Source organism: Callithrix jacchus, chromosome 14, assembly GCF_049354715.1.
Source record: "Callithrix jacchus isolate 240 chromosome 14, calJac240_pri, whole genome shotgun sequence".
Taxonomy (NCBI): domain Eukaryota; kingdom Metazoa; phylum Chordata; class Mammalia; order Primates; family Cebidae; genus Callithrix; species Callithrix jacchus.
Window position 1 is genome coordinate 74,657,338 of NC_133515.1, and position 23,220 is coordinate 74,680,557.

General features: G+C 38.6%; 1 protein-coding gene across 18 annotated transcripts in view; it reads left to right on the plus strand.

Annotated features, from left to right (window-relative positions):
* The window catches only part of SLC8A1 (solute carrier family 8 member A1), a 404,614-nt gene that overhangs the window by 253,052 nt on the left and 128,342 nt on the right, over window positions 1–23,220 (plus strand). The window lies entirely within an intron of this gene.

Genomic DNA, 23,220 nt, shown 5'->3' on the forward strand with positions numbered 1-23,220 from the left:
ATCTACCTCACACACTGAATTATTTCTATTGAGTTTTTTTTTTAATTCTAAAAAGAGAATCATTTTACACCTTAGTATTTTAGCAATATCCCCTGTAGGAATCCAATTTTCAGGGGCTCTTAAAAAATTCTTCAAAGTAATTACTGAATAAAATATTTCTTCTTGATTAGAACTTGCTACTATTTAACTCTTCTGAGTAATTTCAGTAGGTTCTATAGACTGTATATATTCTCCCATCTGATGCCTTCATTTAATAGCTGGTGGGAGTTTGGGCCAACCAGAAAGCCAGAGTGAGAATCAAATTCTGACCCTCCTTAGTTTTGTGAGGCAATCATTGGAACTACAGAACAGTTACAGGCACTTTTTTGCATATACATACACTATTTTACCTATATTGTGCTAAAGTACACTAGGGAAACACCCCATTTGCCTTCCCCAAAACTAAATTCTAAACCAGTGGCACACAAGGCATATTTAACATAACTCATGGGTAAATGTGGGTTATACAGAGACTCATAGTTTTGACTACGAGAAAGTTTCTTTAGTAACAGATCACTACAATAACAACCAAATTATATTCCATAAGTACATCTATTGAAAAGATTAAAATTAACCAGAAGAGTCACTCTTCACAGAGGTATGCATCAGACACACGAGTCTCTTGACACCCCCTACACTCGCACTTACATTTTCCTGCCATGGTATCAGAGCACGTGTATGCTGAAAATTTTTTCAGATCATTTCTTTTGTGAAGTACTAGCTGATAATCACTGATTTTAATGGCATTGGAATTAAATTTGAGAGCCTATTATTTGCCAAGGTCTCAGATTGTTTTCTCCAGTTAATACTTGTAATCTCTTCATAATGCATATATTATGCATTGTAGATAAAAATCTGAAATTCACACCTGTTAAGTATTTCGTCTACTGTCTAGAGCAAGAATTTTGACTCAGCTTAATTCTAAAATCCTATCTTCTTTACCCTATATTGAATTTCTTTCCTCCAAATAAAATAATATTTATATATTTCCAGACAAATTTTATTCCGCTAACATGCTTTGTTTATTAGTCATCACAATGTCTCTTTAACAATTTAAGCTAAGGAATTGTTTTGTAGCTTGTTAAATCAGGGTGCTGAACAATGGCTTGGTTAGAATTACTTTAAAATATCTTACACATACATACACCTTAAAGGTTTTCAGTACAGACCTGGACCAATAGATTTGGATGTTTACTTTTTAATGTAACATCAATATCTTCATTTGAAACAAGTACTGCTACTTATCAAAATACTTTTTTTTTTCACTTAAAACCTCCAAAGTGAATATCTATTTGTCATTTCCAGTGAAGTCTCCACCCTTCCTGTCTTAAGTAAGATCGAGGTAGATAATACAGAGGAGAGACACATTTTAAGCCAAATAATAAATTATAGCTTGTCAACATATTCAGTATTTAAGTGATTCTTTGGCAATTTTTCCTACCTACAACATGAGAAATACATTGCACTTATTCAAACTGACTGTAATAGTCACACTGACTTTAAGTACAATTTACAAAACACAAAGCCAAGATTCTAAAAGCTTGAATATTCTTAGAGGAATCATCTAGAACAGTGCTTCTAAATATGGTGTGAATTGGGAGAAGAGAAACACCTCCTCTCCCTTGACACCTTGTTGGAGACTGTGGCACAGGCCTCTCCACCCATTTAAGCACTAAGGGTTATGAAAATATTACAGAAAGTGGAAAATTATGCAAACGAACAGTACAGAGACTAAATTTTGAAAAACGCTGATGTAATAGGACACATTGCTTTGTTTCTATCCGTTATTTAAAGTAAAGACACCTAAAAGTTTTGCAACCAATGTTCTCTTTATTTCAAAAAGTTGAGAGTATATACCTCAAAAATGGATAGGCATTTCTAGATTAAAAATCCTATGTTTTGCTCAATAGATAACATAACTGAGACATTTCTAATGAGTTAATGTCGGCCCTGGGAGAAATAACATCAAATTTGTTTTGTTCTACTTAAGATTTCGGCAAGGTAGTGCAGATCTTAGCTTCATTAGTGAACTTGCCGAACTTCAAAAGTCATTGAGCTCATTCCAAAACATGTAAAATTTGACTACTTATAGTTGACTGCTTATAACATCATGAAGAAAATTGGAAGGAGCCATAATACCATTGCCAGAGCAATGGAATTTTGGGGAAGTTGGTTTTTCTTGTTGTGTTTGTTTCCTAGAAGATATTGCAGCGGGACACAAAGGGCCCAGGGACAGTTGGCAGGCTGCTCACATCTGAAACTCGGCGAGTCATCCTGTTCTCACTGAATGTCCCTAGAAATAAAAATTACTCTGCCCCTGGTGATGTGGAATCAAATTAAAAGACATCACCAGGTGTAGATTTTTTTCTTTGTTCTGAAATTGGTTATGATCACAAGGTTACTTCACTATTCATAGATAAGTAATACAACTCCTTCCAACTAGATGTGAACCTAAATCCCAAAAGATCAGAATTAGACCTTGGCTATCAATAGCCAGTAATCCCATCTCCAGTCTTTCTCCTGGCTACCATCATCTTAATTTGGATACACATGCCAGTCTATTTATGCCCATACTATAGATCACGCAAAGGGGAATTGAATGTAGGTTGTTAAACCTAGAAAAAAAAAATGACATAATTCATTACCTCCCCCAAGAAAACCTCAGTAGATATCTTAGTTCCTTCAGACTGCCATAACAAAGAACCTTAAACTAGCTGGCTTATAACAACAGAAATGTATTTCCCACAGTTCCAGAGGCTAGAAACACCAAGGTCAAGGCTCTGGCAGAGTCTGTGTCTGGTAAAGTACGACTTCCTGATTCAAAGATAGCCATCTTTTCACTGTGCCTTCATGTGGTGTGGCTGTAGCCTAAGGGAGCTCTCCAGGGCCTCTTTTATAAGAGCACTAATCTCAATCTTAAGAATGACCTAATCACCTCCCAAAGGTCCCTACCTCCTAATCCCATCACCCTGGGAGTTAGAATTGCGACGTATGAGTTTGGAGTGGGGGAAACATAAACATTCAGCCCATAGCAATAGGGAAACTTTAAAATGAATTTCAAATAACTGTAGAAAACTGACCCCCTATAGTTGGTACTTAATTTTTAATCCATGTTGGGAACATTCAGGCCTCTTAACATATCTTAATGTCATCAAAAATATAGAAATTTGTATTTATTCCTTGGAGTGCAGTTTAAAAAAAAAATCCATAAACCATTTTTGGTATAATAGAAAACACACCTTAAAGAAATCAAGCAATCTGTTTTAAGGGACTCAGAATCACTACCTAAAATCACATTTGAGTTCAGGGAACACACACTTATAAAATATTGCTCTGCCACTTTATCGAGCATTGAGTATAGCTGACATAAGTTTATTTTTGCCTCCAAGTCTACTTCAGGTGATAGTGAACATAGCATTGAATGTGGAATACTGTCCTACAATTTATTACCTGCAAGACCTTTTAGAAAGTCACTTCACTTCTTTGCATATTGGGTTTATACTGGGCCTCACCTTTGAAATGGAGGCTGCCAGAGATAATCCCTAAGTCCCTTTCCTCTTGTAAGTTATTTATACATTTTTATTAAAATTCTATGTATGCATTTGCAGTTACTTTTACTGTATTCACCAAAAAATGTAAAATAGAGTTATAAACTGCAGTGATTAAAATGTTTATCATTTTAACGTAGACCAATACAGCTAATGTGTCACATGACATATGCCCTGGGTCTTTTTTCCTTATTTTTATAGCACCATCTGGTGCTCTAGCATAAGGAAGAGTTTATTTAAATAATAACATTAATAAAATTCATGCCTCAGATACACACACACACACACACACACCCTTTGGCTGTTTTCTGAAGTTGCTTTGCTAAGGCTTCTTCCATGTTCTGAGATTATGTCTTCTGAAACACGTGACAAGTGAAATAAAACAAGATACTCTGGATTTGGCTTAACCTAGAGCCTGGCTATTCAGGACCATGGTATAACTAAGCCAAGCTAAGCAACTTGCCTGCACCCATGAGTGATCACTCCATTCCAGGCTGCAGAAAGCTAATATCCTGTGTTTGGAAAACTCACCAAGACTCAAAGCCTTCACATGGTTAAGAGTTGATTCCAAGGTGCTAACTCCTTGCTTCTGCCCAGGAAAATGAACAAACTCCCTATAATACTAATCTATAGGAAATATGCTGGCCTTTCCACCCCAGCATGATTTCACACTAAAATGGCTATTCCTCACTCTTCGGATATTATGTTTCAGAACATGTAGGAAAAGATGAAAGAATCCAAGGCAATAATTAAAATACTGTCTCTCTCTCTTTTTTCTTTTTTAGCAGAAATCTGTTAGAGTACAAGCTTTGCCAGGCACTGGTAGCTAGACTGGGCTTGCACAGCCCTGGCCACATCTAACCATTTTCCTTTTAAAGTGACAGACTTAAAACAAATTAAAAAAATTCCGCAGAGGTGTCATAATAGAATCCTGTGAAAAAATAGCCAGAATTTAAAAACTTGTATATTTAAGAGAATTCTAGCCTCCCATGGACAGCCTTAATCTGAAAGCATATCAAAGCAATATGACTTCACCATTCATCTTCTGGAATTAATGAAGTAGCAATGACTTTTCCTTACGAAAGGTCTGTTTGGAGCGCAGTGTTGGAAACACAATGCACTCAACTGGCAGACTGTGAAGGCAAGATGTGCAGAGGAACTGACTGCACAGGAATCAGTCCTGAGCAGACTGATTGCCCCATAGTGTCTGGCTAAGCTGCTGTTATTTGAGGTTCTGCTGAATAAAACTTATGGAAGAAGAAATGAACAAAGTGTGTCTTCAGGACTAGTTGGAAGCATTTACAATGACCTATACCAAGTAAAACTCAAGAAAAAAATTGAGTTGCCCTATTTGACTGTGGCCAAAAGTTGCATGGGGTAAACCGAATGAAAGCAGCCGTTTTGAAGTGGAATCAGGACCACAGTCTGCATATTTCAAGTTTCCCCTATTGAGAATGTATTTCTAAAGTAAAACCGAGATAGATATGTACCACATGCTTGTCGTGTGTGTGTAACCACCCATAACCAAGATGTGTAGCTATAAAACCTACATCTGGAATACATTTTTTTCCCCTCAATGTGCACAGTTTAAAAATTAAGAATTGCCTAAGCAGAAAAAGAAGCAATTAAAACCTATGAACACTTTTAAAAGAAAAGAGGTTAATTGAAAAGCTATTTTTTGGAACTAGTCCAAAACAGGTCATATGGTATAATGATTAAAATCATAGGTCGCTGAGATGGACCTGTGGAATCCTAGCTCAGCTACTTCTAACTATGTAAGCTTGGTCAAGCTCCTTGACTTCTGTAAACATCAGTTTCCTCATCCATGAAATGGGTCTTGAATGAAATAATATCTATAAGCATTCAATAGGCTCTGATATAAATCTCTTACCATTCTCCAAGATTTCTTTGTCGCTTAGAAACAGGACATGATGTCAATCTCAGGATATTTTTCATGATTTTAAAAAGTGTTTTTCACAATATGCATCACAGGAGAGCAGCAAATAATCCAGAGAACAGGTTAATTTTTAAAAATAAGATTTGACTTTTTAAGTAATATAAAACAAAATGACAATATTAATGCAAAGACATGTCTGGTTTTGCCTGGTTTGTTTTGCTAAATTTGGTGGTTCAAGTGGATCTTGTACATTACCAGTTCTTTTCAAAGCAGAAGCAAACAGATACATATATAGTACAGAGTCAGAGCATGAAAAAGTTTTACCCAGTCAAATTCCGGGATTGCTATGTTGTCCTCCCACGTACTTTGTCCTGAGAAAATGCCACTAACCCACTTTAGATTTGCACATTATTTTTCTGGTGGACACTTGGTTTTTTACTGTGAATTTTGTCATAAGGAAAATAATGACTTGAACATATTTCTTAACAGACACTCAGTGTGACTACATAGTGTATGTTGAGAGCTGGAGAGGGATATCAGAGAGATTAGATATAGGCTCCCAAACTAAAGATCTGGGTTCCATTAGGGAGAGAGAAATCTGTACTTAGAACAGCACAAAGATGTGCTGTTTCCATAAGACTGAGTCAATTGGAGTAGGAATGATTATTAATTTATACTAAATTCTTCTTTCGATTATTTTCATGGCTGTCACATACGGTGCATATCCTAGGCCATTTCAGGTTGCTTAGTTGTATTTGTTGCCTATTTTTAACATAGCCATTTATATAACTCTTTCAAGAGCCAGGAAGCTACCTTTGAACACTGTAAATTGTCAAATGGTTCTTGATTTACTAGGTTCCTTATCACTTGGCAAATATGTACAGCAGATCTTTTCCAGAGAATGAGTGCACTGGGACTTATCCCCCAGACATTCCTTCTCTTTGTTAAACAAACCCACAGCGTCAAGCAGGGAGTCCAGCAACCGTTTCCTTGGCAGGAAGAAACCTCCAGATTTCAGGAGCGCCCTCCAGTGGCTGCTCTGCTGTCTTAACTAATCCTCTACTGATTTCCCCAAGGCTGACTGGGAAGGCACTTCTTACAGAGCTAATCGAGGCTGGATCTTCTCACTTAGGAATATCCAACAGTAGGAAAAGTCCTCTGTCATTGCATAGACAGGCTAAAATTGATGAGTGCTTTGTGGCTTTGTGTCAGAAAGTTTGTGGATTTGGTGGGTTTTTTTTTTTTTTTTTTTTTTTTGGTTTTTCATATCATGAACACCACTTGCCTACTCAACTCCAAAAACAACATTCTCTCACAGCAATTGCCAGGGAAAAACATGAGGTGGAAAAATCAGAGTAATGTCTTCCCTTGGGGTGAGATTATACAGGAAGAGTCATCGGACAACTCCCAACCTGGGCTTCATAGGTCAGCAGGAAAGACTGTCATTACCTTAGCTTTGTTGGGAAATTTAAAGAGATAATAGAAGTGGAAAAGCTCAGAAGGAGACTCTCACATAGTAGATACTCAGTAAACGATGGCTGTTCGCCCATGGGTGGCTTCATGTACACCGATGCTTTCATAATCCACCCCCCACCACTAAACCAAGAGTCCAAGGCATTTACTTAATTCCTAACTCCCTAGTGAGGAGATATCAGGAAGGTTCAAAATTTCTAAGTAGGAAAGCTTAAAGGAGGTGGTCTGGTTAGAATGTAAGGCCGGCATCTGCGTTTTCACAGCCCTATCCTTTAAACTGCTCAAATGTTCATTTTTTTGTTTTTTATATCAAAAGGGCTGCTGGTGGAGTGTTGTCCCCCAGACCCTAGACCCCTCCATAATTACTCAGAAATGTCACAGTCTGCCTAGAAGCTATCCATTCTACCCACTTTCCTTTTACATTGTCCCAGTTTCAAGTATTCCCCTTGAGGTTTTAGAAATAATGTTTGTTTACCCAGCACTTAGACTCATCAGAGGGAGGGAGGCACTAGAGCATTCACATGGAATTCCTCCCCCACTTGAATATTTGTCAGGAAAAAAAATAGATTCAACTATAAATGTGCAGCAGAGTTGGTGCCTTCCCACTGTGAATGTATTTTCAAGTGCACGGACCAAACACCACAAAGGAGAAATGCAATACCCTTCCAAAAATATACAGTGCCGATGTGATGTTGCATTCCTTTGTTCATTTTCCCAGAGCCAGGCTACAGGGCCATAGGCTCCATTTGAATAGATTTCTTAGTCTAAAACAGAGGTGAAATCAAGCTCACAGCCATGATGTTACTTTTTTTTTTTTTAAGTTACTTTTTTTTAAATACTAAACTTAGATTTGAGAAATCTTTCTTTTATCTTTTCTTTTTTGAGACAGGGTCTCACTTCGTCAGGCTGGAGTGCAGCAGGGTAATCTTGGCTCACTACGCCTATATCTCCTAGGCTCAAGTGATCCTCCTACCTCAGGCTCTCAAGTAGCTGGGACCATAGACACTTACTACCACACCCAGTTACTTTTTTTGTATTTTTGGTAGAGACAGGGTTTTATCATGTTGCCCAGGCTGGTCTTGAACTCCTGAGACTCAAGCAATCCACCCACTTTGGCCTCCCAAAGTGCTGGGATTACGGGTGTGAACCACCATGCCTGGCCTTTATTTTCATGAATTGAAAATAGCTCTAGTAAGTTCTGAATTAAACATTTAGGGGTTTCCTTAATATTCAATGCATCACAGCTATGTTATGTCGAAACGAAGGGCCATGAAATGAGCCTTCAATGTACTCCTGCTTTTACTGGACACTCAGTAAGTGCTTGTATCCACGTTTGGTGAAGGAATGAATGAATGATTTGGCATACTACCTTGTATATCTCTGCAACGATCTCAGATTTAGTAATGATCTTAACAACCATGGAATAAAGATCAAAGCCTCATTAACTTTGCTTTTATAAAAATGGAGATAGCACAAACTATACCTTGATTGTAAAGTTTCTCTTTCTCCTCTGGCTAACTTTGCCCAGAGACAAAAATTTAGTCTCTTTTTTTCCTAAGCAAGTCTAGAAAGTCTTGAAACGCATGTCATGGTTGTATTTGTGGTCCTCTTTGGTTTATTTCCCATAATTATAGATACCGTATTTTAAAATCTCTGGGTTTTGGTTTGCTTCTTCCTGGATGGATAAGGCACTATCACGAGTAAATGTTGAAAGAGGTGCCTAATGCAAGGAACTGGTGGCAGCTGTTTCTCTGACATTCATAGAACTTTGACATTCAAAACGGTATCCACGTAGAGCTTCACAAAGGGAGAGTCAAATTGCTGGGTGCAGCCATTGTTCTTGTTTGTGGATGGAGATTTATAATTATACCCTTGTCTGCTCAGAGCACGTGCCATAGGGAGAAGCAACATAAACACAGGCAGCGTGGCAGGCAAGCCAGCACAACCATAAGGTTACAAATCCTACAAAGTGATTTCACCATTCATGAAATAAGCCTTATTTGCAAATATGAGATGAAATGGGGACCTTTATCTTGATGTTTTAGTTTGTTTTCCAAAATTATATTCACAAAGAACTAGACAGGCTTACTTAAGCATCTTTGAAGTTTTCACTCTGGCCTGTGGTAAAATTCTAGTGGACACAGTTCTCCTAAGTATTCTCATCTTCATATATTCATATTCTCTCTCTCTCTTTCTCTCTCTCTCTCTCTCACACACACACACACACACACACACACACATCCTTCTCACACTTAAGTTGTAAGGCATTACCACTTTATATAACAATATAGTCAGAATTGAGACATCATAGCCCCATTACATTTATATTTTGGAGGTCTGCCCCAAAGTTAGTAGCAAACTGTAGGAAATAGACCAAATTATTGAATTATGCATAATTACTGTTTTCTATTTTTAATATTTTATCCCAATATTCAACAACATAAATGTACTGTTTGAGAATAAGAAAAATAAACTTATATCTGTTTATTTTTCTGTCTGTCTATTAATCAGTCTGGTCTTACTAGATTGGCACAAACAGCCAATGCTTATGGCGAAAAAGCTCATAGTCCTCAGGGGTTATGACGGGTGACAGGTCACTCTCAAAGTCTGTGGGGTTCTTCTCTAAAGTAGAGGACTCAGTGTGGGTGTCTGTCACAGGCTCTGAACTGGGATTAGATGGATCGCCTTCACACCCTTCCTTCCCTACTCTCTTGTGGTTTGCAGAATTTGAAAAAGACAGAAAGATTATTCATACCTCAGAGTTAGAGGAGAGCAAAGAAAAGGTCAAAGGGAGACAGGTACTTCCGCTCACACATCAGGTACTTTACCATGTTGTGCTCTTCAATACCTGTGAGGAAGGAATTCATGTATTATGTATTTTTAAATTTCAGTTTTTATTTTTGATAGAGAGGGTACATGTGCAGGTTTGTTACATGGGGTTTTTGTGTGATGCTGAGGTTTGCGGTGTGGGTCTCATCACTCAGGTAGTGAGTACGGTTCTCATAAGGTAGGTTTTCAACCCATGCCCCCTATTCCAGATAGTTCAGAGTGTCTGTTGTTTCCATGTTTATGTCCATGTATGCTCAGTGATTAGCTCCCGTTTATAAGTGAGAACATGTGGTATTTGGTTTTCTGTTACTGTGTTCATTTGCTTAGGATTATGGCCTCCAGCAGCATCTACATTGCTGTCAAAAACATGATTTTGTTCTTTTTTATGGCTATGTAATATTTCATGGTGTGTATATACCACATTATCTTTATCCTGTCCACCGTTGATGGGCACCTAAGTTGATTCCATGCCTTTGCTATTGTGAATGGCACAGTGATGAACATGCAAGGGCACGTGCCTTTTTCATGAAATGATTCATTTTCCTTTGGGTATATACCCAGCAATGGGATTGCTGAGTTGAATAGTCCCTCTCCTTTAAGTTCTTTAAGAAATCAAGGAAGAAATTTATTATCTCTATTTTAAAAGTGACGAATATACATGTGGGTCAATTTTTTTTTTTTTCGTGTCAAGGTATCATTCTGCCACCCAGGCTGGAGTGCAATGGCATGATCATGGGTCACTGCAGCTTTGAACTCCTGGTTTCATGCAATCCTCCTGCCTCAGCCTCCTAAGTAGCTGGGACTACAGTCAGGAGCCACCATGCCCGGCTTCACTTTTAAACTAGAAAAATGTACTTGGTAAATAGTGAATTCTCAAGAAATATTTATGGTATGAATTATTTTAGTAATATAGATTTATATGGCTTTGCATATCTTATATATCAGCATATTTATACAAAAAGTGTTCATAAATGCACATTCATGTGCAAACACGTGAACAATAGAGACATAGTCCCTCTGGGACTTGCTGGATGTAGCAGGAATTTCTTTCTATCTCTAATACTACAGTGGAGTTTGATTCAAATTATATCATATCCCAGCTGTGATATTGCATTGGGTCCAGTTCAAGTGCCAAAAGCTCAGCCGAGAGGAAGCCAAAACAATCACATCCTGAATGGTTAGAGTATTTTCTACCCATCTTCACTGTATGACACACCATCTCAGGGACCTTCTAGAGCCTGGGGAGTGCTCCGCTCCACTAGAGACTTGACTCGGCACAGAGCCTGCCACGTCGTCAAACCTTAGCAAGAGTTACATAATAAGTACTCTCTGTATCTAGGGATAATCATTTCCCACTCATATTTTATAACAGCGAAGGCTTCCTTTCCACCCAATATTATGCCATAACTGTGTGCACAAAACGACATGCTGGATTCCTAATTCATCATCGGATAACTTTAAGCTAAGCTCCATAGATGTTTCCCAGGCTCTTGACTTGGAGGTAAGCACTGGTTTCACAGTTGGCTTCCTTATGAGCCTGGGATGTTTGATTCACATGACTTCAGAGGACAGAAGAGGTGAAGTAATGGTTACAGATTGAGAAAACTTACTCTTCTCTTATAAACCCAAGATATTAGTTCATTTTCCGTGGGTAAAAGTAGTCATCTACATGCAATCAACATATTTGATGAGGAGATACCTACTTTAAGGTTTCTGAAATTGTGTTTTATTTAGCAAATTGTACTTGACTCCCATGACAAAGCAAGTGGGCAATCAAAGTTCAGATATTCAAATTCAGAACTTGAATTCTTTCCTTCAGAAAATAATGCACCAGCTTTAACCAGCAGCAGAGCAGCCTGTAGTTCACAAGGCAGCACAGTGACTGTGCATGGGGGGAGGAGAGCCAGAAAACCACGCTCCAGTGCAACCCTACCTCAGTTACTTTTGTGTCTCAGACAAATCACCTAACTCTTTTAGGCATTGGTTCCCTAATCTGTAATTCAATGGGTTGAAATACAGGTCCTTTAGGTTTGTTAGCTCTTAAAACATTGTAGCCCTAAATCTGTTTACCTCATATCAGTAGAAAGCCTAAAGATGACAGAAATTAGAAAAAATCTCCAGATAACTCGGTGATCTTGGTATGTGCCATTTAGACTGCTGATGGTCAAATATACTTCCATCAACAGTAGGAGCAGTAATTGGGCAATATTAAAGATAAATACCAAAAAACTAGAATTTGAGTACAGTGTTCACTTTCAAATAAACCTATTTTATGCCCCTTTTTGCAAGCTTGACACTTGCTGACTGTTGTTTCCCTTTTTAGATGAAGATTACTATTGTATGATGTAGTCATATTCTAGTTGGCAAACTTCACTAAAAAATTTAGAAGCCTCCATGAAATTCTTTTTGTTTTTCTGCTACAATTTCATTAAAATTCATTTGGGAAACTATATTGCCTCAATAATAGAATTGTATCTTATGTTTTGGAACTGTCTCCATGACAACAGTAACAGGTGCAAGTCCTGGTATATGCATATGTTCATTTAAAAGGTGACTGCAGTTATCCCTGCAAAGGCAGATTTTACTGCAAAAAACATCCAAGCACCTACATTGTTACTTGTAGGGGAAAATGGCTTCTATATATAATGATATACATTACTTTCCTCCAGATGAAAAAAATGTGTAAAAATAAAAGAATACTTAATTTATACAATAGAAACTCATATGTAACTTTATAATAGATTATAAATGCAGGTTTAAGGAATTGAGGAGACTGACTGCATAGCTCCAGCTTGGGGAATATTACCAGTAAGAAACAGAAGACAACATTGGACAGTAATGGAAAGTTATTAGGACTGCTTCCACAAAGGCCATTCAATGTGAGAATGTCGGTCTAATTCCCTTCCCTATCCTCCCCTAATCCCTAATCTCTTTGTGTAAATAGATGCCATTCGAAAGGCATACCACTCTGTATAAATCTTGTTATCCTTTGAAAAAAAAAAAAAACTAAAGTTAAAAAAAATAGTAACTTGTATCATATTCACATACTCCATCTCTCTTAAAGCAATACAAAATAATACAGTCTGTCCGTAATCAGAACATCTATGTGCCAATCGAAAGATGACACACTCATCTGTATGCCCCTGATTTCTTCTGCCTTCCATTACATTCCTACAACCTAGGTACCCAGAGTTAAGAGTTTAAAAGAAGGCAGAGCACAAATGTCTTTTTGAAATGTTCAGGGTCTCCTAAGGTTTTCTATTTCCAAAGCCAGTGCTGATGTGATGTCACATTCCTTTGTTCATTTTCCCAGAGCCAGGTTACAGGGCCATAGGCTCCATTTGAATAGATTTCTTAGTCTAAAACAGAGGTAAAATCAACCAATCTTAACTAGATCCTGACCCTTTGTACTTTGACGTTCAATAACCTGCTATCTCTCCCAGGCCTTGCTGGAGTTTTTGAACTGGACCCATTGCCTGCTAAAATCTTCCTTGCCTGCTTTAACTTAGAACACAGTCTCATGCTATTAGATTGTCATCTCAGAAAATTTATCTTACTCCTATTTGCTCTCACACTGCTGGTTCCTAGTCTAGTGCCTCCTATATTATAGTATTCCAGGCCAGGCCAGGCACACCCAAGCTTGGTTCCAGTGGCCCTAACCTAGGCTAGATTCATTCAAATGAGAATGCTTAAAAAAGAAAATAGGTTCCCAAAGTAAGTTGCTTGTATAGGTGAGGATAAAGGAGGAACACCTACTATTGATGTAGGTACTGCTGGTTCTTAATGAAAAATATGCACACTGGACAGCAGCTTAACCTAAGGTGTTTGTCTTCCAAGTTAGATTTATGTGAAAGAGATGAGAGAATATAATTGTCCAAAGCTCAAGGGAGGAGATCAGTGTAAGGAGATCTGCAGAAGAGTTAATTGTAAGACGAAGGTAGGAACACTCGATTCATGACAGATGGAAAACCCATTTGAAGTGAGTTCTGGAAGACAATAATGAATATTTTAACCTAGACTTAAAGAAAATAAAAAAGAGAGGGTGAAAAGAGGGAAACTAGATGTAGCTATTTTGAGAGAAATGGGCAGCCACCCTCCAAAATGTTACCTCTAAAGATTAAATGGGAAGGTTTGAAGTTCTGAGCAACCCAAATGACCTGTAGATGTGGATCAGGTATCTCCCCAAACAACTAGATGTGAATGCTAAAAGTGCAATGCACATTTTCCATGTCTAAGGGATGTGCGTACATATATTACACTCTTCAGAATTTAACTTCATTTTAGTTCTCTACTTGTCATGGCGCCTTTTTCAGATCAGAAAATAACTGTGCCAAGAACCAGCACCTCTCTTGTGCAAGTGGCATTTCTCAGTCTTCTGGAAACTGAGCATTCCTTATCTTATGCCTTAAGATAAAGCAGGCCAGGAAGATTTTAGAAGCATTGAGTACAGTTCAGAGAATCAAGCAAGACCTAGGTGAGGTGGCAGGTCACTAAAGATTGGGCTTCATTTCCAACATACTGCTCGGTTTGATGATTAAGTCTGGACACTTGACTATTTGTGCATCACTCAAAACAGGCTTGTTTCAAACCACACCCACTATTTCTGCTTTCCACATAGATGGCAGCAGATATCTCCATGTGGAAAACTCCCTCCCATATGAGGCAAGTTTTCAAAAAATGGCAAAGTGGCTCTTTCAAATGCAGAATGAATAGAGCCATCATAGTAATCTGTTTATGAATGTACATTTAGTTTTGGTTCTTGAAAGTTGGACAAAAATATGGTATAGAGCAGAACTTGATCTGCTTACAACATTTTGTGTTAAATTTTATATAAATATGTATGTTCATTAATTCTAAATGATAGTCAATTATAGTGTTTTTTTTTGAGACGGAGTTTCACTCTTGTTACCCAGGCTGGAGTGCAATGGCATGATCTCAGCTCACCGCAACCTCCACCTCCTGGGTTCAGGCAATTCTCCTGCCTCAGCCTCCTGAGTAGCCGGGATTGCAGGCACGCGCCACCATGCCCGGCTAATTTTTTGTATTGTTAGTAGAGACAGGGTTTTACCATGTTGACCAGGATGGTCTCGATCTCTTGACCCCATGATCCACCCGCCTCGGCCTCCAAAGTGCTGGTATTACAGGCTTGAGCCACCAGTCAATTACAGTTTTAAAAAAAAAGTGAACAATCAAACAGTAACATTTTTTATTCTTTGAACTATTTATAATGTGCATGCACCTACCACGTATATCCTTCGTAGTAGTTAAGTACGAGTTGATCTAGAAAGTCCTAATTGCCTCATTTGTTGAGTGGAGATTTTGGAACAAGTGAAGGCAAGTGTTTATTTCGTTTTACCTCGTGGATCTAAGTGGCATTTCTCGCTTGAGCTGAGGGGTAATGTGTGGCTGTTACAGTGAAAGCCATCCTCTGGGCTGCTTATAAAGAACCACTGATGGAATTAGGATGAGGTAGTAAAGGTCACAGCATTCTAGGAAGTGTTAAAGGCGTGAAAAAAGTGATAACAGCAAGAAGCTTATGTGTTGCAGGGTTTCTCTGGAGCCAAGGATTTCTATAAACAAAAGCAGGGGAAGAAAAGACACCTAGCAAAACTAGACTCTTTAGACAAACCTATAATGTTTCTGGACCAGTGGGACCTTCCTATAATCCAGTACTCTTCTTACCATAGGACGGCTTGCCTTTCAGCCTGGAGTCTAAGCGCAAGCTCCAAAGTGGGGATCTAGAGATGGATTGTAGCCAACTCTGTAACTCTGATGCCAACTCTGTAACTTGTAAACAATCAGTTCTTCTTTCTGGACTTCAGTTTCAAATGTGAATAAGAGTTTTGGATTAGTTGATCTCTAAGGTCTTTCACAGACCAACAACAACAACAACAAATGTATGTGACTCCATCACAGAAAACATGAACTTACATAGCTTTTGCTACTGATGTTATAATCGTCAGTAACTAGACTGTCTTAGGTGTACACTCTGTATCTTTAACGTATATACTTTTGCCTAATACTTTTTTACATGTATATAACTGTCCTTTAAAGAACCAAACACACAATACAAGGAGGCAAAAAGTAATGTATAAGATACAGAACACTAATTTTGCCAGGCTAGTTCCAGAAGCATCTCCAGAAAAGTGTAGTTCTTAGGTTATGCTGGGAGGATCACAATGAACCCTTCTGGGAAAGGACATGGAGATGATGCACATTCACAACACTGATGTGTTGTTCTGAAATATGAAGAGATACAAGGATTGTTTAGGAGATTTGTCATTGGAGAGTCTTGCAAACAATATCAGCTATTGATTGACTGAACAAATAAAGTTTTGTAGCTGCACAGATAACACAGAAGAGAGTTTCATCCAAGGACAAGTTCTATGGAAAAGAATTAAAGAGATTCTCTAACAACAGGTTTTTTGAAGGGTTTTCTCTGTCTAATTTATTCCCAAGTTGTGATTGGTATCTGTAATTACGAATATTTATAGGAAAATATATTTCTGCAAAACAGTGGCATTTTCATTTTTCTATTTTTTATCATTACAATTGTGAAAACAGTATTCATGCAACTTCTTAGAGTCATAGACCATTCGGTATCTCTAACTGGTACCTTTTCCACTCAAGTTTTATCCCTTTGTTAAGGAACCAATTCAATTTACATGTGATCAGCAGCCAGGTAAACAGCTTTTAGGGACGTGGTCAAAGTGGAAGATAGAAAATCAGTTCAGCTTTACGGTTATGGTTATTAGATTGTGTATAAAATAATTTGCTAGCATGCAAACATTTTGGCACTGCATGTAACCGTTATGAAATTAACCATAATGATGCCTTGAGTATGTGAAAATGTTATGCTTGCTTTTCCTTTCTTATGGTTAATAAAAGGAGGCAATATAGCAAAATATGTTATTTGCAAGAGGTGCTGTAAGGCAAACACCTTCCATATAACCAAAACATTCTGTAAATATCTCTGACAATAACTAATAGCTTGATTCTACCCTACTCCGCCCCAATACCTCACCTTGGACTGGTGATAAACTCTAGTTACTTGACTATTTGTGCATTAAAACAGGTGAACTTTAAACTGCTTTGAGGCTCACCCACCGTTTCTGCATTCAGCATAGATGGCAGCAGATAGCTGCATGGAAAAGCTCCCTGTCACCCAAACCTTTAATGAGTACTAGAATACAGCAGTAATGGAGTTGGCCCACAAGGAAGACCTAGGGGTCTTTTCATTAAATGAAGTTCACTGATGCCAGTGCTTGACTGCCTATGCCAGGTCCCACAGCAGGGCTTTTGCCACTGTGGGATTTTGGCTGCATCTGTTGGCTTCTGCTGTTGAATTCCCCAGCTTTGTTTCAGAGGCAGCTGCAGCTGCCTCCAGTTGGCTTTAATTCCAGTGTCATGCCAGTGTAGACAGAAGCATTTTCACAGCCTTTTTCACATCATCGTGTAGTCCTAAACATGAAAACTAAATCTGTCTATGATGCTTTAAGTATAAGAATTCTCACACAAGCATATTTGATTCTTGTTTGGTGTGTATGTGATCTTTGCATAGGAATACTGAATGTCTACTGCAGGACGGGAAAAATACATATATGATGTCGAGGCTTGGATAACCTTTATACTGTTAAGAAAATATATTGAATCACTGGTGTGCATAGTTCTGTATTCCATAGCAGTGAACAGGACTTTGTCCACACTTGGACTGATAAAAGCCAGTCATCGAGGAAAGTTCTTTTTTTAATTAAATAATTGCATTAGAAAAAAAGTACATTTAAGCCCACATTATGAATATTCTCATTACATTTCCACTTGTGAGTATTCATCAGCACAATCTGAATTTTATGTATATAAAATGTGGGTAATAATCATTTCTAGACTTGAAGCCCTTTGAAGGCAGGGAGCAGCTCATTGTTCTCTGAGTTTCTCCTAAGATACAGGAACAAACAATCTAAACAACACACCTAACTTGTTCATAATATATAACACTGCCCTGTCATGGTTTAGTGCCTCCATGCTAGGTATATGGAATTAGAGACAAAAAGGCATAACCCCTAATTAATTCCAAAGAACCTCATCAAGGAGATTTATTATTAAACTTTTAAGTTTAGAGCTACAAGTGCAGGTTTGTTACATAGATAAACTGTGTCATGGGGGTTTGCTGTACGGATTATTTCATCACTTAGGTATTAAGCCAAGTATCAATGTTTCTTTCTGAACCTCTCCTTCCTCCCACCCTCCACCCTCCACCCTCCAAAAGACCCCAGTGTGTGTTGTTCCCCTCCCTGTGTCTACGTGATCTCATCCTTTAGTGCCCACATATACATGAGAACATGTAGTATTTGGTTTTCTGTTCCTGTGTTAGTTTGCTAAGGATAATTCCCCCCATGTCCCTGCAAAGGATGTGGTTATTTGCATATGCTATGACTAGGGTATAAAGAAAGGAAAACAGAACACTATGTGAGATCACCTCATTCAACGTCAAGCTAGAGTGGTGGGAAAGAAAAAGAGTAGGGAAATACTCTGATAGGATCCCTGTTTTCTAGTTGAAAATAATTTTACTGTGGAGACTACATTAACCCACAAAACAAAGAGCCATAAAGAAGTACAAACTTCTTATATATTAAATTTAAGATATGAGTTTCTTGTTATATAAATGGTAAAACGTGCACTCTGAGTGAAGATACCCCCCAAACAGGGTTTGTGTGAGCAGCATGGCTGGCTGTTCACCCGAGTATGAGCAGGCTGAGTCTGAAAAGAGAATCAGTGGAGGGATAGGAGTTGGTTTTATAGGTTTGGGGTAGGCAGTGGAAAGTTACAGAAGTTACAGCTTAGGGTGGGTTTTTGCAAGCTGGGAAGGGGTCATAGGGTCTGGAGTCACGAGGTTGACCAAGGTCAGTTACAAAGTCCAGCGGCCTTGTCAATTGAGGCCGGAATAAAAAACAATAGAAGGATGTCTCAGGTAAGTTAGGTGCCACAGGGGTTGATCCTTCTTCCGCTTTCCAGTTGCTTCAGGTTTTCTAATTCCAGAAGGTACTCCAGAGGTGTGCGTGTGGGTCAGGGAAGCTGCCATGCCGTCCACAGTGTGGTCAGACCTGACAATAAAGAGTTATAAGATCAGAACTTTTGACACCCAGCCAGAATAATTAAGAAAATCTTGTAGAGAAAGAGGGTCTGGAACTATTACTGCCCAGTACCCCATTTAAAACTTGATGGTGAGCCCCACCAAGTAATGCACCTGTTGTTAAAAAATGTCTTTTAGTTGTGATCATTTTTCTAGCTCTTTTTCAGGAGAGCTATTTTGATATAGAACAGTATAGATTTGTTTTGTCCACATGTTTTTATACCTCCGGGCCATTACATTAGCAGTGTGACTACACTTACCTTCTATTAATAGATGCTCATTAGCGGTACTTCCATTAACTAATATCAGGATTATACTAAAAGCTACCAAGTAATCTTTTAGATCATTCATTAGCAGTTGGATGCCTGCATTTGCTACTCTTATGGACATCCACGTGTGTACACGTTAGTCAAAGATGCTTCCACTTCGTCTCAGAAGGAAACGAACTGTAAGTCTGTCTAATATCTACACTGTTGGCTCTTCTCTTCTACCCCTAGAGTGGAGGGGAGCAGGGTAGAAGAATCCAGACTGTTGCCAGAATCCTGAGTGACTGTAGTGGGCTCCTTTGTAGAGGAAGGATTTAGAGGCAAGATCTGTCTATAGAAGCCAGATTATTCTCAAGTGCCTTGGCATTCTAGACTTTCTCTGTGCCTAAGCGGATGCATGATTCCTGCATGCAGTCTATACATTTCCAAGCATTCATTATACTGTCTTATGGATCACAATGCTGACCCTAGAAATCATGGAAGTTTGCAGCACAATGAACATACATGCCATGTAATGCATTCAAACCTCCAGCTTCTCTTGAGCCTTGGAGCATTAGGTAATTACAGAGAAGTTGAACAAATTCGGCAAGGCTAAGTTTGAGTGATTACATTGCAAGAATGGAACCAGACCAATTTGCCATCCTTTGCCCTTCCCATTGCCCAGCAGGCTCCCCTGTGCTTGTGAAGTACCTGTCATAGCAAGGCCTGACTTTGAGAGGGAAAGCGATAAAACCAACTGCCACCTCATGTAATGTAAAACAGGTCAGTTATCCAGACGAACTGGAAGCAAAGCTGGTTTGAGAATTCATCATAAGCCTGTGTGGAAAAGAGAGTATTGTTTACCATCCTATTTACTTGTTTGCTAATCTAGTGGAGCTCACCAATTATATAAAAGCATCAGAATTTTCTGCAAAGCAATGTATAAATAGAGCAACTCTAACACTGAAGCTTGCCATTCAACTGATAAATGTACTTGTCGGTGTCTAGCAGCTCACAAAATTACACCAGAGGCATCTGTTTATCCAAGTGAGGCCAAGGTAAAGTGTGATGCTTAAGTTGTGGTGTCACCAAGAGGCAACTTGGGAGGGGATTTCACCTCCCCATCCATCTCCATCAGCAACCCCAACCCCCACTGGAACACTGTCTAAGAAAAAATAAAGGGTTTAATAGACATAGCAAGTGCAGCTTTAAGATTAAGTTCCCTGTTTTAACCTGATTTCCATCCTGAGCCCTTTACACAGAAATTAGGCATCCTTTACTGGGAGCAAGAGAGATTCTGCAAGATTCATTACAGTCTTTGACTCCATCTGACATCTAGTGCCTTCTTCCCAATCACCACATTCTTTTGTTTAAAGAAAAAGACAAAGAAGAGAATAGGACAAATGCCATTGTCTAGACAAGAGGAAACTATTAGTTGTCATAAATATGGTTAAAAGAACTAGCATATGGATGGGTACCAACAGTGTGCCAAATACTATTTTAAGTATCTTATGTATACTTCCTTATTGAATATTCAAATTCAGTTTGAGATACTGTTTTTCATTCCCACAATACAAATAGGGAAATGAAAGCTTAGCAAGGTAGCATGCCCACTATCACACAAGTAGCCAGAATTAAAGCCACTGGAATGCAAATTACCCTGCGGACCGGAAGTAGACTCCCTGGTTTCTTTTGGACCAGTCGCTCAGAGGATAAAATGGGATACAAGTCCTATGGTTATCTACTCAAAACCTAAGCCTTCAACCCTTCAGGGAAGCTGTTGTGTTAAATGGAAAAATCCAGAAACCAGAAATGATAGGTCCAAGTTCTAGCTTCCTGATCAGTCAAACATGAACTTCACTCTTGCCTTCTGCAGAAGATGGGGCGATATTCCTACATCAGGAGTTGTAAAAAATTAAGCAAATCTCAAGCCTGATAACTCAGAATCACCTGTGCAGCTTTAAAAAATGTCACTTGCTTAACTCTAACTCAAAGCCTAAGGAATCAATTTGTCTACTCAGTAGCATGTTGAAACAGGTAGACAGTGATAATGGATTAGATGAGGTATGTGAACTTCAAGCCACTTAGCACAGTGCAAAGCACCCATCAAAACGTTCTTATTCTCCAGCTGTGACTTCTGTGATACCACCCTGGTATTCTGCCTCTCTTCTCACAAAATGATGGAATGTATTTCTTGGTAGCTTCCACTTCTAAATAGTGTAGTAATTAGGGGTTTTTAGGGATGACCAGATTCCCAGCAAATCTGTGAAAGAGACAAAGTACATCGTTGGCCTCCCTGACTCTGCCTTTTAATAGAGCCTCAGTCTTTTCAAGCCTCCCCAAGACTCCAACCCAGTCCCTACATGACAGCCTCATTTCATCCCAAGCCTATACCTTTCCTATTCAATTAAGAGTAAGGTGTTAAGTGATTGGCTAAAGTAATCCACCTCACTAGACAATTAGCTATCCTTTGCCTGCAAAATAACATCATGTATGAGTCCCTACGAAGTGAAAATTACAAGCCTTTGAATATAGCGATAGTGGATGTCTTTACAGCTATATCATGCCAGGCCCACATCACGTGCATAGCTACTTAGGTCATTTCAGGGCAAGGTCTGCGCTGATTTTTGGAGGCTTCTCTTGCTTTGTCTCTGATGGTTACAGAAACAGGGCAAACCTCTTGTTCATCTTCCCCAACTTCTATTATAAATTAGAATGTGCTCACTTCTAATACATTGACAGTCCAACAGATTAGGGAAAAAGCAGTTCTTCTGATAAAAAAAAGTTACTTAATTGAAGTGAATCAGGTATTTCATCATTTGTATGTGTAACTTATTGCTCTGTTTGCTGTCCTGAGCCCAATGTCTAGAATTGTGATGTTGTGATACAGTGTTCAACAGGGCACCTGTTTGAAAATTGGTTTTCACATTTTTTAACCATTTTCTAGTGATATACAAAACCTAGGGAGAAAGAAAGAATAGAGAGGTACAAGAGAGTTTTAATATTTTCCCTGCAAAAGAAACCATCCAAATAGCAATCACTAATACTTAAAGTATATATATAAAAGTCTGAGTCCTCTTAAGTTCTGGGATACATGTGCAGAATGTGCACGTCTGTTACATAGGTATACATGTGCCATGCTGGTTTGCTGCAGCCATCAAACTGTCATCTACATTAGGTATTTCTCCTAATGCTATTCCCTCACTCACCAACAGGCCCGACATGTGATGCTCCCTTCCATGTGTCCATGTGTTCTTATTGTTCACCTCCCACTTATGAGTGAAACTTGTGGTGTTTGGTTTTCTGTTCTTGTGTTAGTTTACTGAGAATTATGGTTTTCAGTTTTATCCATGTCCCTGCAAAGGACATGAACTCACTTTTTATGGCTGCATAGTATTCCATGGTGTATACATGCCACATTTTCTTTATCCAGTCTATCATTGATGGGCATTTGGGTTGGTTCCAAGTCTTTGCTATTGTGAACAGTGCTGCAATAAACATCTGTGTGCATGTGTCTTTATAATAGAATGATTTATAATCCTTTGGGTATATACCCAGTAATGCGATTGCTGGGTCAAATGGTATTTCTAGTTCTAGATCCTTGAGGAATTGCCACACTGTCATCCACAAGGGTTGAACTAATTTACACTCCCACCAACAGTGTAAAAGCATTCCTATTTCTCCACATCCTCTCCAGCATCTGTTGTCTCCTGACTTTTTAATGATCGCCATTCTAACTTGCATGAGATGGTATCTCATTGTAGTTTTGATTTGCATTTCTCTAAGGACTGATTATGAGCTGTTTCTCATGTTTATTGCCTGCATAAATGTCTTCTTTTAAGAAGTGTCTGTTTATATCCTTCACCCACTTGTTGATGGAGTTCTTTTTTCTTGTAAATTTGTTTAAATTCTTTGTAGATTCTGGATATTAGTCCTTTGTCAGATGGATAGATTGCAAAATTTTTCTCCCATTCTGTAGGTTGCCTGTTCACTCTAATGATACCTTCTTTTGCTCTGCAGAAGCTCTTTAGTTTAATTAGATCCCATCTCTCAATTTTG